This window comes from Sminthopsis crassicaudata, chromosome 1, assembly GCF_048593235.1.
Source record: "Sminthopsis crassicaudata isolate SCR6 chromosome 1, ASM4859323v1, whole genome shotgun sequence".
In the NCBI taxonomy this organism is placed as follows: Eukaryota; Metazoa; Chordata; class Mammalia; order Dasyuromorphia; family Dasyuridae; genus Sminthopsis; species Sminthopsis crassicaudata.
Window position 1 is genome coordinate 439,678,177 of NC_133617.1, and position 17,346 is coordinate 439,695,522.

General features: G+C 33.5%; 1 long non-coding RNA gene across 1 annotated transcript in view; it reads left to right on the plus strand.

The window, feature by feature from the left end:
- The window catches only part of LOC141550234 (uncharacterized), a 197,469-nt gene extending 193,514 nt beyond the window's left edge, over positions 1-3,955 (plus strand). Inside the window, exon 6 of the long non-coding RNA XR_012484551.1 lies at positions 3,435-3,955. This is a non-coding gene — a long non-coding RNA (uncharacterized LOC141550234). The remainder of the gene's footprint in view (positions 1-3,434) is intronic.
- The last annotated feature ends 13,391 nt before the right edge of the window (positions 3,956-17,346 follow it).

Sequence of the window (17,346 nt, forward strand, 5' to 3'; positions counted from 1 at the left end):
ATAAGAACATGCATAAGAGAGACACAGGATGAAAAAATATGGTTAAACTTTGTACTATTGGAGGTACTTCTTTCATCCAGGTAATGGGATCATGATTTTGGAACTAGAAAGAATCTCAAAGACCTTTGGTCCCATCCTCTCTGTTTATAGATGAAGAAACAGAGATCCAAGGAAACTGAATGAATGATTTTCACCAAGGGCACACAGAAGAGATTTGAATTTAGACTTGCTGATTATAAAATACTACTTTCATTACCAATTGGTCAGCATATCAATGTATGGCTGGAGTAGACTGTGGGTCAAATCATGTAATAAGAATGAAATCCAGTAAATAGTTTGAGTACTCTGCTCTGAACAAAAATGAGGTTTTGGAGTTATTCGATTGATTTTCTATGAAGGGCATATTAGGTAACATAGATGATTGGAGAGAGGAGGAAGATTGATCCCAGGCTTGATGAATAGAGTGCAAAGAGTGTTTACTCAGATGAGATCACTGATAAATCAAAGCATCTAAATTTTGTGGATGATAATCTAGTCCCATAGCTGCAAAGATTTCTGAATTGGTTAAATGAAAATAAAGTACACCAGGTTTGAAGCACTTCTTAAATATGCAAACTGGGCTAATGCTTCAGTTCCAGTGTTGAAGGTAGGGGAGGTATGTATATTTGTAAGTATGTATATATGTATGTATGTATGTATATATATTTATAGATATACATACACATAGAAATTCATATTTAAGTATATATACTTTTTAATTTATATTTATACATATATAAATAAAATGTATATGTATATAGATTTATATATGCATAGATACATTAATATAAAAAGTATAAATGTATATGTATTTCTATGTGTGTATAAAGATATATATATATATATATATATATATATATATATATATATATATATATATGCAGGGGCAATGTATGTGTGCGTGCGTGTGTGTGTGTGTATATGTCTGTGCATGTATGTGAGTGTGTGTGTATATGCCAGATATGGGTTAATGATTTTCCTTTTTTTTGTACATTACTTACACATATAATATTTACATATATTTACATGTTACTTCAAAGTGAATCAGATTCTGTATGGTAATGATGATTATGATGACTAAATATGAGCCCCTGGAAAAGATTTAGGAAAATATAATTCCTCCTTTCATTGCAGATATCCAGAATTAATGGTATTACATGTATTTTAGATGTGGTTGATATGTTGGTTGGTTTTGCTGAACTGGTTTTTTCCTCTTCCTTTTAAAATCTTTGTATAAGAGAAGGCCCTTTGTGTAGACAAATGGAAAGGTCATATATTTTTAAAAGAATGAAGATATAAAATGTGATATATAAGAATATAAAAAATAATTTGAAGTTAGAAATAAATCTGAATTAACATTATACAAAGATCATATATGTCAGTATATTAAAGTCTAACATGTTCCCAGTGAAACTGATGTAAAAAAAATTCACCCCCCAAAAGAAGTTTTTACCTGATACTTTTGATTAAGAATTTAATTTCAATTCCCCTTCTCCTAATTTTTCATTGATAGTATTGTCAATATATTCTGAGGACTTCATTTTCTGTTATATTCAGGACTAATTTTTCTAAACTACATCTCCCAAGGGGACATAGGTAAACTAGAGAGATGAGAACTCTTATTAGTGAGGAATATACTATAAAATAGGAAATTTTAAAAAGCATGTTCTCCAGTACATTTTTGGACATGTTTAATATGGGAGGTCATTTTTGCTGACTCTGCATATTTGTTACTATGGTTTTATTTTGCTTTTGTTTTTTAAATTGTTTAATGGGGGGGTAGAGATAATAAGTGTTTTAAAAAACAAATACATTTTTTAAATGAACAAAATAGGTTTGTTTTTTGTTTTGTTTTTTTAAGTGAGGAAACTGAAGAGCTCTGAGAATAGTGGGGAAATCATATGGGATAGTTCAACAATAGTTATCTCTCCCTTCCCTCATTCCTCTGACTTTCTGCTGAATTAGAGATAAAGCAAGAAATGTCATCCATCTTCCAGTCTACTGCAAGCGACTTCTGAGAAAAAAATTCCAGGAGGCAGATGATTCTTCACTCTAACATTTACAAGTAGGCCTATGAGTCTGATGTGATCCATTTATGGAAGAAGCAATGAGATTCAAGTGGATACCTAGAAATTTAGAAAATTGAATCCCTTTGGATAAAGATTTAGAGAAGAGCTTACTTTGTCATTGCTTTATCATTTCCTGGAAATTTTGTTTGCACTCTATATTCTCCATTAAATTATTTAATTTTATTTAGGAAGTCATGCAAAACACATTTATGCTCCCCTATCAGATTGAAAGGTCCTTGAGGGGAGAGACTCTCTTGTCTCTTTGTTTTCCCAGTGCTTAGGGATATGCATGGTGCTTGATACATAGTTAACAAACATTTATTTATTAATTGATCAACATTAGCTCATATTTTGATTTAATTGGTGAATTAATTTAATTTAGTACCTTTTGCTATTGAATTTATATGCCTTGTATGAGCTAGCAAAAGAGAATTTTGCAAGAAATGGGGAGCTCAGGCAAGGAGTTGAATAGTTGATTAACTAGAACAGTACTTATGTACCCAGGAATAGTAATAATGATGCCTTGGGGTTATTGGATTGATCCTAATAGTAATAGTTGGTACATCACACTATAATAAAATGTTTTTTTGAGCATGTAAAGCATAGTAGCCCTCAAAATCTCACGATACTGTAATGTTTATCTTATACTGTATTCTCCTTGGATCATACTAACAGAGGAGAAGAAGAAATACTCTTAATTGTTGAGATTGATTTTTATGATAATAGAATTAATCGGGAATGAAGGATAGGCTAGGAATTAATATGTTTGTAGATGAATTCCTAATGTGTAAAACTGCAGAGACTGAAACTTTTTGTGAAATAGCAGCATCATGTTTTTGCCCATTTGGTCATAATTTTGATTCCGAAAAAAGTAGCATTTTCTATGTCTTATTAAATAAAACTTTTATTTGTTCTAAGAAAGATCTATAATGATTCAAAGTACTAGAAGCAAAAGAGATGCCCATCAATTGAACAAATTGATTGAATACATTGTGGCATATGAAAAGAGTGGAATATTGTTGCACCATTAGAAATGACAAAAAAAGATGAGTGAAGAGAATCCTGGGTAGTATGATACAGAACCAGGTGAACAATTAACATAAGGACAATAATATTATTCAAAAGATTTAAGATTTATGAGAAATGTGATAACCAACTATGTCTCCATAGGAATTGTGATGAAATATCTTACCTATCTCCAAAAAAAAGGTAATGGTACAAAATGAAACATATATTTTTTTAATATGGCCATTTAGTGGATTCAATTTGCTTGATTTTGCTGATTTATTAAAAAGGCTTTTTTTCCCCTTTCTCTTCATTTTTCAGTTGGGAGGGGACTAGAAGGAGGAGAATGTTTAACAATACAAATGCCATACTCCCCCCAAAGAGGACCATTGGGAGCAGAATCAGGAGAATATTATATATGATGACAACAGTATTGTGTGATGATCAACTTTGATATACTTAGCTCTTCTCAGCAATGCAATAATTCAAGATAATTCCAAGGGAATCATGATGGAAGATGCTGATCTTATTCAGAGAAAGAACCAAGGAGTCTGAATGCAGCTCAAAGCATACTATTTTCACTTTTCCTTTTCTTTTCTTACTTGTGGCTTTTCCCTTTTGTTCTGAGTCTTTTTTTCATAACATGACTAAGGTGGAAATATGTTTAACATGATTGTACATGTTTAATCTATATCAGATTTCTGTCTTGGGGAAAAGGAAGGGAAAGGAGGGAAGGAAAAAATTGGAGTTCAAAATCGTATAAAAGTAAATATTGAAAACTGTTTTTACATGTAATTGAAAAAATATAATACTATTAATTAAAAACTACATATTCATATCATCTATTCTGTATTGTATTTGTCTTAATTAAACAAAATATTTCCAAATTACATTTAATCTGATAACCCCATATTTAACAGCTCTGATTTTATAACTCTAATAAAATGATAAAGCCTAAATCAAAAATGAAAAAAGAGGACCATTGAAATGTGAAAAAAAATTTATGGAAGAGAACAGAAGAAAGTTCTGAAGGAAGCAAGACAGTTTTTAAAACTTGTGAAATTTATACTTACTTTAATATATTATATGAAATGTAGTTTCAAGATTCTGCATGCGATTCTCTTTTTTGTGTTTTGCTGAATATATAGGATATTCCTTTTTTGATGATTAATTTTTTAATTCAAAATAAAAAAATCCCAGATGGAATAAAATTTAATTGGGGGGGGTATATCACAAGCTCAAGTAAGAGATTTAATCAATGCAGTTTGAAAGTCAATTTGACATACAGAAGTCAAAGATAAAGATGAATGTTAATTTTTTGTTCCTCATCTTTTATACAAAAGATTTTTAATCTGAGGTCTTTAAATTGGTTTTATTAAAGAAAATTGACAACTGAATTTCAATATAATTGTTTACCTTTACAATCCTATGTATTTTATTTTATGCATTTAAACATACTATTCTGAAAATAGTTTCACAGGTTGCATCCAGTTGCCAAAAGGGTCTATGACACAAAAAAGTGAAGAATTCCTTCTCTATCTGTTTAATTTGTTTAATCTTACTCCAAAACCACATTATGCCATGGAGTGGATGACCCTGTTTTCCAGACTATGCCTCCCAAACATAAGCTCCTTTGTGTGGGAAGGGGTTCAAACATATGGTTACAGCAACTATATTGTCCTCCTAAGGACCAGCATTTCCAGAGTCAGAGAAGCTCCTCAATAAAGGGTTTACCACTTTACCATAAATTTGTGCAAGAAGATATAAATTTTTTTTAAAAATGCTTCCTGACTTATATGATGATATCTCATTATTACCCTTTCTCTTTGTTAACTCTACTACATAGCTCTAGAAATGAGATAGCATCATTACTGATACAGGAGTCATTTATGAATCACTTGTCTGTATGGCCATTGCTGTGTGAGATCAAAGACAAAAAATTAGTACAAATCTAGAAGAATGAAATGGATAGAAGACATGTTATATATTTAAATAATTCTATTCTTATTTATTTACATAAACTATTGATTTATGTGAGATTCAGATCAAAGGATATAGACAGAAACTACATAAATTTTATATATCAATTTAACTGGTATAAATTAATTGCCATAATAAAGGAAACCAATAAAAAGAGGAAAGCAACTTAGCAAACTCTTGACTATTTGCTAACCAGGGAGATGTGACATCCAAGGACAACACCAATTTAGAATGTCAACTCATTTTATAAAATTTTTCAGGGAATGATGATGAGGATTAAATGTAGTATCACAGAAGCCATAAAGGATAGCTATTTTAAAGAAAACTGGTCATTTTAAGGACATTTATTATTGAAAATGAAAGGAGCAAAGAAGTAAAATGGAGAAAAGCTTTAAATATTTTTATAGCAATGTTAGCAATCAAGGATAATAGTATCTCTCCATTTGGACTCATATCTTTCTAAATATACTTAAAGTGGAGGTAGAAATTGTACAAAGCAAACAAAATGAGAAAGGTAGACATATCAGACCAAGTGAACAGAGACCTGTGGTGGAGGCAACATCAATAACTATGGACCTACTATGTCTACTTTCAATATCAAAAGTACCAACAATCACATTATTAATAGGGAAGAGGCAGATTTTCATAAGTAGTATTCCAATAGCAGCCTATATCTTTATCATAACACAACTGCTGAAAGATGTAGAAAACATGGGATCATAGAGCTATACATTTAGAGGTCAAAAGAACTTTAGAGGTCAATTAGCTCAGCCTCTTCATTCTATAAAAAGGAATTGTCCAGAGAGGGTTAAGTGATTCTCCAAAGCCACACAGGTAGCAGAGTCTGGATTTGAACCAAGGTTGTTTGATGCAAAATGAAGCAATCTATCCACTGAGTATTGTGATTTGGGGAATTTGCAGCCATAAGAATTATGAAAAATCAACTGGAAAAAAATGAATTGTGAAGAGAAAAAGACATGGATGGTTAATATTCAAGGCCAGCTGGGTTTCAGTATTGACAAATGGATGATGATTATTAGTGCTGAGCAGCCTTACAACATACCAGCCTAATTCCATGCTATGAAAAGGAATTTGGAGACTGTGCCCATGAAAATAATATTATCCAAGCCAAGAGAAAATGCAAACTGGAATATAATGATTTTAGTGAATATTTGCATAGGCAGAAAATGATAGGATGCTTTAGGGAAAATCATGAAGCAGAAAGGGAAACTAATGAAGGAAAGGAAGGATACCCTCCAGTTCACTGATATTCAGGAAAAGAAATGATGAGACTTGCGATGACACTAGACTGTTTCACCCTTTGTGCTGAGGGGGGGTATACATACATACATATATATATATATATATATATATATATATATATATAAATGCTGTTTCTCTAAATATTTTTCCCTTCAAAACAGAAATCTCTTTCTAAAAAAGTAGATCAAAATCCATCCTGTTTTCCCTCTTGTTCTTGATACTTGGTCATAATAGGCAGCTAGGTAGCACGGTCAAAAGAACATAAAATGGGGTACACTGACCAGCTTATTTATTTTGGGCAAATCATCTAACCTGCATTTCCTCAACTTTAAAATGAGGAGTGCAATACATTTACCTCACATGATTGCTGTTAGAACAAAACAAGCAAATATTTGTAAAAGTTCTCAGCACACTGCCCAGTACATAGGAGATACCATACATATATACACATGCATTCCTCTTCCTTCCCCTTTCCATTAGCATAACCACACCAGGCAAGTGTGAGGCAATAGATTTCTCTGCAAATGTATGATCTATGCTTGTAAATTGCATATAATTCTACTTGTGTCTGAAAATAAACTTTTTTTTTGTGAGGCAAACGGGGTAAATTGACTTGATCAAGTTCACAAAGCTAGGAAGTATATCCAAGCCCAGATTTGAACACAGGTCCTCTTGATTTCAGGGCTTGTGTTCTAACCACTATACCATATAGCTGCCCTTGAACACAAACATCTGTCAATTTAAAAAAATATCATCTGTCACTTATATTTAAAATAATATGTAATTTGGCAGACCAATAATACACTGTCTTAAAGATTATCTTCCCAAAAGGTGTCTCTAAACTATAAATCAAACATATTCAAGATTTCTTGAAAGATTTAACAGAGATAACCTTGTTGAAAGACCCTCTGACATAAAACATGGAATTCATATTTGTACAAGATCTTCTTCTCAGAGATAGTATCCAGATCAGAATCCAGGTTGTTAAAGGATTTACTATGGATGATCAACTCCTCCAAATGCTTACTGTTTGCAGAAATGTCATGATGGCTTTATTACATGCTGGAACATTATATATTCTCCTAGAAGAGAGCTGTAATCATTCCAAGTAAGTTGGTCAAACCATCAACAGTGGAAGAATATCCAACTATCTAGCCAAAGAAGACTATCTATTATTATTATGAGAGACAACCTGTAAAACTCATCTGTCAGGTTATGTTTCTTGCACAGACAGGGAAAATTGACAAACTGGACATAGATTTTTTTAAAAAGAGAGAAATATCTGTCTGAGCTTTCTTTAGGCAACTGCAAAATTCTTTTAATGAGTACAATTTTTTTCCAGCCAAGATGGCAGCATGGAGGCAGACAGCTGCTTGAGCTCTATGTTTTCTCTCAGTACTTTCTTTATGACAAGCCTTGGAATTAATGCTTGATCAGAAAATAAACCCACAAATAATCACCAACAGAAGACATCCTTGAAATTTGCCAGAAAAGGTCTCTGTTTGCTTGGGGGAGGGGACAAACAGACTGGGCACAATCTGTGGGCAAGTAGCGAAACAAGAAATATAGTGGCCAAGTTCAAGAACCATCAGACGAAGGAAAAAATATTGGAAGCTGCTAGAAAAAAGCAATTCAGATATGGAGGAGCCACAATAAGGATAACCCAGGATCTAGCAGCGTCCACATTAAAAGAATGAAGGGCCTGGAATATGATATTCTGAAAGGCTAAGGAACTTGGTATGCAGCCAAGAATAACTTACCCAGAAAAAAATGAGCATCGTTTTCCAGGGAAGAAGATAGACATTTAACAAAATAAATGAATTCCATCTATTCTTGATGAAAAAAAAAAAAGATCTATACAAAATGTTTGATCTTTAAATACAGAACTCAAGAGATTTCTAAAAAGATAAAAAGAAATCTTGAGAACTATATTTCTGCCATAAAAATATGTAAAGAACACATGTATAATTTGTTCTAGAAACTAGAGGTGGAAAGGATATTATAACCATAAAAAAGGGTAAAGTGGTGGTACTACATCTCATGAAGAGGCAAAGGTAACCTATTATATCTGAAAGAAAGAAAGGAGGGGGATGAACATAGTGTGTATCAATAGACATATTTGATTTATGGTGAAACTTTTTCCACTTCATTTAAAAGTGAGAGGGAGTAAGCTAAGGGGAAGGGAATACAGAAATTGTGAGAAAAAGGGGTAAAATAGGAAGAGGAACTTTAAGGTGGGGGAAGGATACAAAAAGGGAGGTCTGTGAAAAGCAAGTGGTGTTCACAAGTTTAATACTGGGTAGGGGGGTAAGAGGGAAGGAAAGGAGAAAAGCATAAGCAGGGGTTAGCAGGACGGCAAGCAATATAGAATTAGTCATTATAACCATAAATGTGAATGGGGTCAGCTCCCTCATAAAGAGGAAGCAGTTAGCAGACTGAATTAAAAGCCAGAATCCTACTATATGTTGTTTACAGAAAACACATCTGAAACAGGATGATACATTTAAAATAAAAGTAAAAGGGTGGAGCAGAATCTACTATGCTTCAGGTGAAGCCAAAAAAGCAGGGGTAGCCATCCTCATCTCAGATCAAGCAAAAAATTGATCTAGTTAAAAAGAGATAAGGAAGGGCATTATATCCTCCAAAAGGTAGCATAGATAATGAAGCAGTATCAATATTAAACATATACACACCAAGTGGTGCAGCATCTAAATTCTTAAAAGAGAAATTAAGAGAGCTGCAGAAGAAATAGATAGCAAAACTGTAATAGTGGGAGATCTCAACCTTGCACTCTCAGAATTAGATAAATCAAACCACAAAATAAATAAGAAAGAAGTCAAAGAGGTAAATAGAATACTAGAAAAGTTTGATATGATAGAACTTTGGCGAAAGCTAAATGGAGATAGAAAGGAGTATACTTTCTTCTCAGCAGTTCAAAATTTGATCATATACTAGGACATAAAAACCTCAAAATCAAATGTAGTAAGGCAGAAATAGTAAATGCATCCTTTTCAGACCAAAATGCAATGAAAATTACATTTAATAAAAAGCCAGGGGAAAATAGACCAAAAAATAATTGGAAACTAAATAATCTTATACTAAAGAATGATTGGGTAAAACAGCAAGTCATAGACATAATAGACTCAAGAAAATGACAATAGTGAGACATCATACCAAAATGTGTGGGATACAGTCAAAGCAGTAATAAGGGGAAGTTTTATATCTTTAGAGGCCTACTTGCATAAAATAGAGAAAGAGAGGTTCAATGAATTGGGCTTACAACTAAAAAGGCTAGAAAAGCAACAAATTAAAAACCCTCAGACAAACACCAAACTTAAAATTCTAAAAATAAAAGGTGAGATTAATAAAATTGAAAATAAAAAAATATTGAATTAATTAATAAAACTAAGACTTGTTTCTATGAAAAAAGCAACAAAATAGACAAACCATTAGTAAATCTGATTTAAAAAAGGAAAGAAGAAAAGCAAATTGTTGGTCTTAAAAATGAAAAGGGAGAATTCACCATTAATGAAGAGGAAATTATAACAATAGTTAAGAGTTACTTTGCTCAACTTTATGCCAATAAATTCAATAACTTAAATGAAATGGAAGAATACCTTCAAAAATATAGCTTGCCCAGATTAACAGAAGAAGAAGTAAATAATCTAAATATTCCCATTTCAGAAAAATAAATAGAACAAGCTATTCACCAAATCCTTAAGAAAAAATCCCCAGGCCAGATGGATTTACATGTGAATTCTACCAAATATTTAAAGAACAACTAACTCCAATGCTATATAAACTATTTGAAAAAATAGGGATTGAAGGAGTTCTACCAAATTCCTTTTATGACACAGACATAGTACTGATACCTAAACCAGGTAGGCTGAAAACAGAGAAAGAAAACTATAGACCAATCTCCCTAATGAATATTGATTCTAGAATCTTAAATAAAATAAAATATTAACAAAAAGACTACAGAAAATAATCCCCAAGTGGGATTTATACCAGCAATGCAGGGCTGGTTCAATATTAAGAAAACTATTAACATAATCAACCATATCAATAACCAAATTAATAAAAACCATATGATCATCTCAATAGAGGCAGAAAAAGCATTTGATAAAAGCCAACCTCCATTCCTTCTAAAAACACTTGAGAGTACAGGAATAAATGGACTGTTCCTTAAAATAATAAGGAGCATATATTTAAAACCATCAGTAAACATCATATGTAATGGTGATAAACTAGAACCTTTCCCAGTAAGATCAGGAATGAAACAAGGTTGCCCACTATCACCATTACTATTCAATATTGTACTAGAAATGCTAGCCACGGCAATAAGAGCTGAGAAAGAGATTCAAGGAATTAGAGTAGGCAGTAGGATATCAAACTATCACTTTTTGCTGATGACATGATGGTATACTTAGAGAACCCCAAAGAGTCTGCTAAAAAGCTATTAGAAATAATTCAGAACTTTAGCAAAGTTGCAGGATACAAAATAAATCCACATAAATCCTCAGCATTTCTATACATCACCAACACAATCAAACAGCAAGAGATACAAAGAGAAATTCCATACAAAATAACGGTCGATAGTATAAAATATTTGGGAATATATCTACCAAAGGAAAGTTAGGAATTATATGAGCAAAATTACAAAACACTTGCCACAAAAAGTGCTCTTGGATAGGCTGAGAGAATATAATTAAGATGACAATACTCACCAAACTAATCTAGTTAGTGTTATACCAATCAGACTCCCAAGAAACTATTTTAATGACCTAGAAAAAATAACAACAAAATTCATATGGAAGAACAAAAGGTCGAGAATTTCAAGGGAAGTAATAAAAAAAAGAATCAAACGAAGTTGGACTAGCTGTAGCTGATCTGGAACTATATTATAAAGTAGCAGTCACCAAAACCATTTGGTATTGGCTAAGAAATAGACTAGTTGATCAGTGGAATAGGTTAGGTTCACAGGGAAAGATAGTGAATAAAAATAGCAATCTAGTGTTTGACAAACCAAAAGATCCCAACTTCTGGGATAAGAATTCATTATTTGACAAAAACTGCTGGGAAAACTGGAAATTAGTATGGCAGAAACTAGGCATGGACCCACATTTAACACCACATACTAAGATAAGATCAAAATGGGTCCATGATTTAGGCATAAAGAATGAGATCATAAATAAATTAGAGGAACATAGGATAGTTTACCTCTCAGACTTGTGGAGGAGGAAGGAATTTGTGACCAAAGGAGAATTATTGATCACAAAATAGAAAATTTTGAGTACATCAAATTAAAAAGCTTTTGTACAAACAAAACTAATGCAAAAAAAGATTAGAAGGGAAGTAACAAATTGGGAAAACATTTTTACCTTTAAAGGTTCTGATAAAGGCATCATCTCCAAAATATACAGAGAATTGACTCTAATATATAAGAAATCAAGCCATTCTCCAATTGATAAATGGTCAAAGGATATGAACAGACAATTTTCAGACGAATAATTGAAACTATTTTCACTCATAAATCACTACTGATCAGAGAAATGCAAATTAAGACAACTCTGAGATACCACTCCACACCTGTCAGATTGGCTAAGATGACAGGAACACATAATGATGAATGTTGGAAGTGTTGTGGAAAAACTGGGGCACTGATGCATTATTGGTGGAGTTGTGAAAGAATCCAACCATTCTGGAGAGCAATCTGCAATTATGCCCCAGAAGGTATCAAACTGTGCATACCCTTTGATCCAGCAGTGCTACTACTGGGCTTATATCCCAAGGAAATACTAAAGAAGGGAAAGGGACCTTTATGTGCCAAAATGTTTGCGGCAGCCCTTTTTGTAGTGGCTAGAAACTGAAAATGAACAGATGCCCATCAATTGGAGAATGGTTGGGTAATTTATGAAATATGAATGTTGTGGAATATTATTGTTCTGTAAGAAATGACCAACAGGATGAATACAGAGAGGCTTGGAGAGAGTTACATCAACTGATGCTAAGTGAAACGAGCAGAACCAGGAGATCATTATACACTTCAACAATGATACTGTATTCTGATGGAAGTGGATATCTTCAACATAGAGAAGAGCTAATCCAATTCCAATTGATCAATGATGGACCGAATCAGCTACATCCAGAAAAGGAACACTCGGAAATGAGTGTAAACTGTGAGCATTTTTTGTTTTTCTCTCCAGATTATTTTTACTTTCCAAATCCAATTCTTCCTTTGCAACAACAACAAAATTCAGTTCTGCACATATATATTTTACCTAGGATATACTATAACATATTTAATATGTATGGGAATGCCTACCATCTAGGGGAGGGGGTGGAGGGAAGGAGGGGAAAAATTTGGAACAGAAGGAAGTACAAGGGATAATGTTGTAAAAAATTACCTATGCATATGTACTGTGAAAAAATGTTATAATTATAAAATTAATAAAAATGATACTGTATGAGGATGTATTCTGATAAAAGTGGATATCTTCAAATTTTTTAACAGATTTTTAATATCTTTTCTTTTTACATCTTGTAAATTTCCTCCAACAACCATTTTTTTTCATTCTCCTTTGTACTACATATCCATCCCTTTAAACAATATTTTAAAGAGAAATAATGAGAAAAAATGCAAAATCTATCATCAATCCATAAAGAAATCTTATGCTGAATGTGGCCGTAGCACAATATATTCCCCCACAAACCATCTACACCTTTGTTCCACAGCCATGCAGCTTTCCATTTCTGCACAGTAATGGGAGTGGGGAGGAATGTTTTCATTGGGACCAAGCTTGTTTTTTTTATAATCTTTCAACCTTCTTCAATTCTTTTGTGATTGTTCAGTCCATTTTTTACATCACAAAATGTCAATAATGTTATTCTATGGCTGTAAGTCGTGCAGGCCTTTCTCTATGGTATTAATATACTAAGATGTCAATGGAGAGATGCACAATAGTTGTGATTAGGCTGCAATACATCATGAATAAAAAAGTAAAAGAATAAAAAAAAGAAAATCTCAGGATTCTGAGAAGATGGTGGAATAGGTTAGAAATTTTTTGATTCTTCAAATATCCTCCATTAAAAAAAAAAAGACAAAACCTTCAAGCCAATCAACAAAGCCATAAAGACTGCTGGCTTGAAAGGCAGCCTTATTCTTAGAAACATATTCAAAAATGATATAGGAGTTGCAAGTACCAAGATCATTTGTGGAACAGTATGACATATTAATAGGGGCCCTAGCCATGGCTTAGGAGTGGAAAGGAATCCAAGGCGGGGTTCTGAAACCGACTTCAGAAAATAACAGTGAGAAAGATTTGAGATTTGGGACATCATTCCCTCAACCCTGGGACTACAACTTGATTATACTAATATCTGCTTAAAACAATTTTTTTCAAAAATGAGCAAGCAACCCAACCACAGATAATCAGTATGGGGATAGAAAAGATCTGGGGTCATATTCAGAGGAAGATAATTGAACTAAAAAGTCACTCATTTTCAGTGAGAAATGTCAAATGCTCTCAAGCACAAAAAGAATTCTTAGAAGTACAAAAAAGGACTTTAAAAATCAAATAAGAAAGACTGAGGAAAAATTAGAAAAAAATAAGAGCAATCTAAGAAAATTGAAAAAATTGTGAAAAGCAAGATAACCAACTTGAAATAGAGAATCAAAAACTTAAGGAAGAAAATAGGTCCTTCAAAACTAGAATTTGGGGCATGGGGTCAAGATGGCAGAGAAGAAACACATCATTCTAAGCTTATCTTCTATCCTCACTACTAATTACCAAATTCAGTCTCAGAAATAATGCTTGACTGGTAAAATCTATGAATATTGGGACTACAATAGATTATCCATTGAAGATAATCTGGAAGATCACCAGAAAAGGTTTGTGCTGATTAGTGGGAGCAGGCCAGTGCAGGCAGGGAGGTAGAACCAGAGGCTGGCACGCTGAGTGGATCACGATGTGGGCAGTCTTGTGGGTGGAAAATTTGCAGGAAGGACTCTACTACAACTGGCTACTCTGCTTTAGTTGCAAAGCAATAGATCAGCAGAGAAGTTAAAGCCAAAGGTAGAGTGTACTCCAAAAAATGCCAGAATCTAATAGGATCTGGTTACAACTACCCAATACTGGAAGTGACTCAGCCCAGACCACAGCACAGCTGTGCAGCCCCACTCTACAACACAGGGGCTTTTTCCCAGGGCAGTCACACTTGTGATCACCAAGGGGGACTCTGCTTGGGGCAGCCACTAAATCTGCACATCAGGAGGGCTCTGCCCAGGGCAGTCACAAATCTACACAACAGGAAGGCTCTGCCAGGGGCAATAGAACTTCCACAATGTGGCTGTGCTTCCAGGGCAGAAACACTGCCAGTAAGGGGCTCTTCCCAGGACAGCTGCTGATCTTCATAGCAGGGCATTTCCCAGTGCAGTAATACTTCCTCAGTGTGTGTACTTTTCCTAGGGCAGTGACACTTCTGGTACGGGGCTCTTCCCAAGGCATTTCTGCAGTTTAGCCACTCTTAGCAGCCCATTTGTAGGACAACTACTGTCCATATATATGTCCCTGTCCTGCAGAGGAAGCTGGTAACCTCCTTGCCCTGAAGAATGACCCTATAGGCTTTTTAAAAAATGAGTAAAAATGCCAAGCATAGGCTAACCATTGATAGATTCTATACAGAAAGAGAGCAAGTTTTCATCCCCAAAGGGACTACAGACAGTCTCCAGACAAAACCCCAAAGGGGGATGTAACCTGGTCTCTATTACACAAGACTCTCCTAGAAGAAATTATAAAAGATTTTAAAATAGAGCTAGAAGAAAATTGGGGAAAAAAAAGAGAAGCTCTGCAAGAGAGCACAGAAAAGGCACATAATTCACTTAAAGAAAAATCTGATAAAGCAGAAAAAGAAAACAACTTCCTGAAATGTGAAATGGAAAATGTAAAGAACTCCCAGGGAGTGCAAGGAAACAGAACTTGTGAATTGGAAAAGATAAAGAACTTCCAGGAAAGTAGGACTTGTGAATTGGAAAAATAAAATAACTTAGTAAAAAAAAATTAGTGAAATTGAAAAAAATTCCATAGAGCAAAGCAATTCACTTAAAAACTCAATTGGACATATACAAAAAGAAGTTTAAAAAAACTAATGAAAATAGTTCATTAAAAATTAGAATTGAACAAATAGAAATGAATGATTTGTTTTGACATCAAGAATCAGTCAAGCAAAAACAACAAAAAAATAGAAAAATATATACTTGGAAAAACAACAGATCTTGAAAATAGATCTAGGAGAGATAATCTGAGGATTATTGGACTTCCCGAAAATTATGATGAAAAAAGAGCCTAGACACTATTTTATAGGAAATCATCAAAGAGAACTACTCAGAGGTAATAGAATCAGAAAGTAAAAGAGGCAATGAAAGAATTCATCAAACACCTTCTGAAAGAGACCCTAAAATAAAAACTCCAAGGAATATTCTGGCTAAATTCCAGAACTATCAAACTAAGGAAAAAGTATGACAAGCAGCCATAAAAAGCAATTTAAATATTGAGGAGTCACAATAAAGATCACTCAGGATCTAGCTGCTTCCACATTAAAGGATTGAAGGGCCTGGAATATGATATTCCAAAAGGCAAAAGAGTTGGAATGCAGCCAAGAATAAACTACCCAGCTAAGCTGAGCATTTTCTACCAGGGAAGAAGATGGATATTTAGTGAAACAGGTGAATTATATTTGTTTCTAATGAAAAAATAAGAGCTAAACAAAAAATGTGACCTCCAACTATAGGACTCAAGAGAAGCAGAAAAAGTTAAAAGGACTCTTAAGAACTGTATTTCTGTTATGGACTTACATAAAAAAGTGAATATATAATTTGATTTTACTGATATAAAAAAGGGATGTAGAAATGGAAAGGGGATAGTATCAGAAAAAGGGAAAAGGAGAGATAAAAAGAGAGAAACTACATCCCTTGAAGAGGCAAAGGAAACCTATCATATCTGAGGGAATTTAGGGAGGGAGAGGAAAAATTGTGTAAATCTTACTCTCATCAGATTTGGCTCAAAGAGAAAATAACCTACATATTTGGTTTACAGAGAAACTTTTCTCACCTCATTAAAAATTGGGAGAGGAAAATGGAAAAGGAAAAGAGTAATAAGGGAAAGGTATAAGAAAGAGGAAGGGATTCAAAGAGGGTGGGAGGGATTCTAAAGAGGGAGGGCTGCACGAGGCAAGTGGTGCTCAAAAGTTTAATACTGAGGAGGGAGGTAAGGGGAGTAAGAAAAAGAAAAGCATAATCTGGGGATAATAAAATGGCAGGAATACAGAATTAGTAATTTTAATCATAAATTTGAATGGGATGAATTCTCCCATTAAGCAGAGGCAGATAGCAGACTGGATCAAAAGCCAGAACCCTACAATACGTTGTTTACAGGAAACACATTTAAAGTAGGGAGATGCATATAGAGTAAAGGTAAAAGGCTGGAGCAGAATTTATTATGCTTCAGGTGAAGTTAAAAAAGCAGGGGTAGCCATCCTTATCGCAGATCAAACAAAAGCAAAAATTTATCTAATTAAAAGAGATAAGGAAGGAAATTATATCTTGCTAAAGGGTAGCATAGACAATGAAACACTATCAATACTCAACATATATGCACCAAGTGGTATAGCATCTAACATCCTAAAGGAGAAGTAAAGAGAGTTGCAAGAAGAAATAGACAGCAAAACTATAATAGTGGGAGATCTCAACTTTGCACTCAAACCACAAAACAAATAAGAAAGAAATTAAAGAGGTAAATAGAATATTAGAAAAGTTAGGTATGATAGATCTTTGGAGAAAACTGAATGGTGACAGAAAGGAGTATACTTTCTTCTTAGCAGTTCATGGAACCTTTACAAAAATTGACCATACATTAAGACATAAAGACCTAAAAATTAAATGCAGAAAAACAGAAATAGTAAATGCATTCTTTTCAGATCACAATGCAATAAA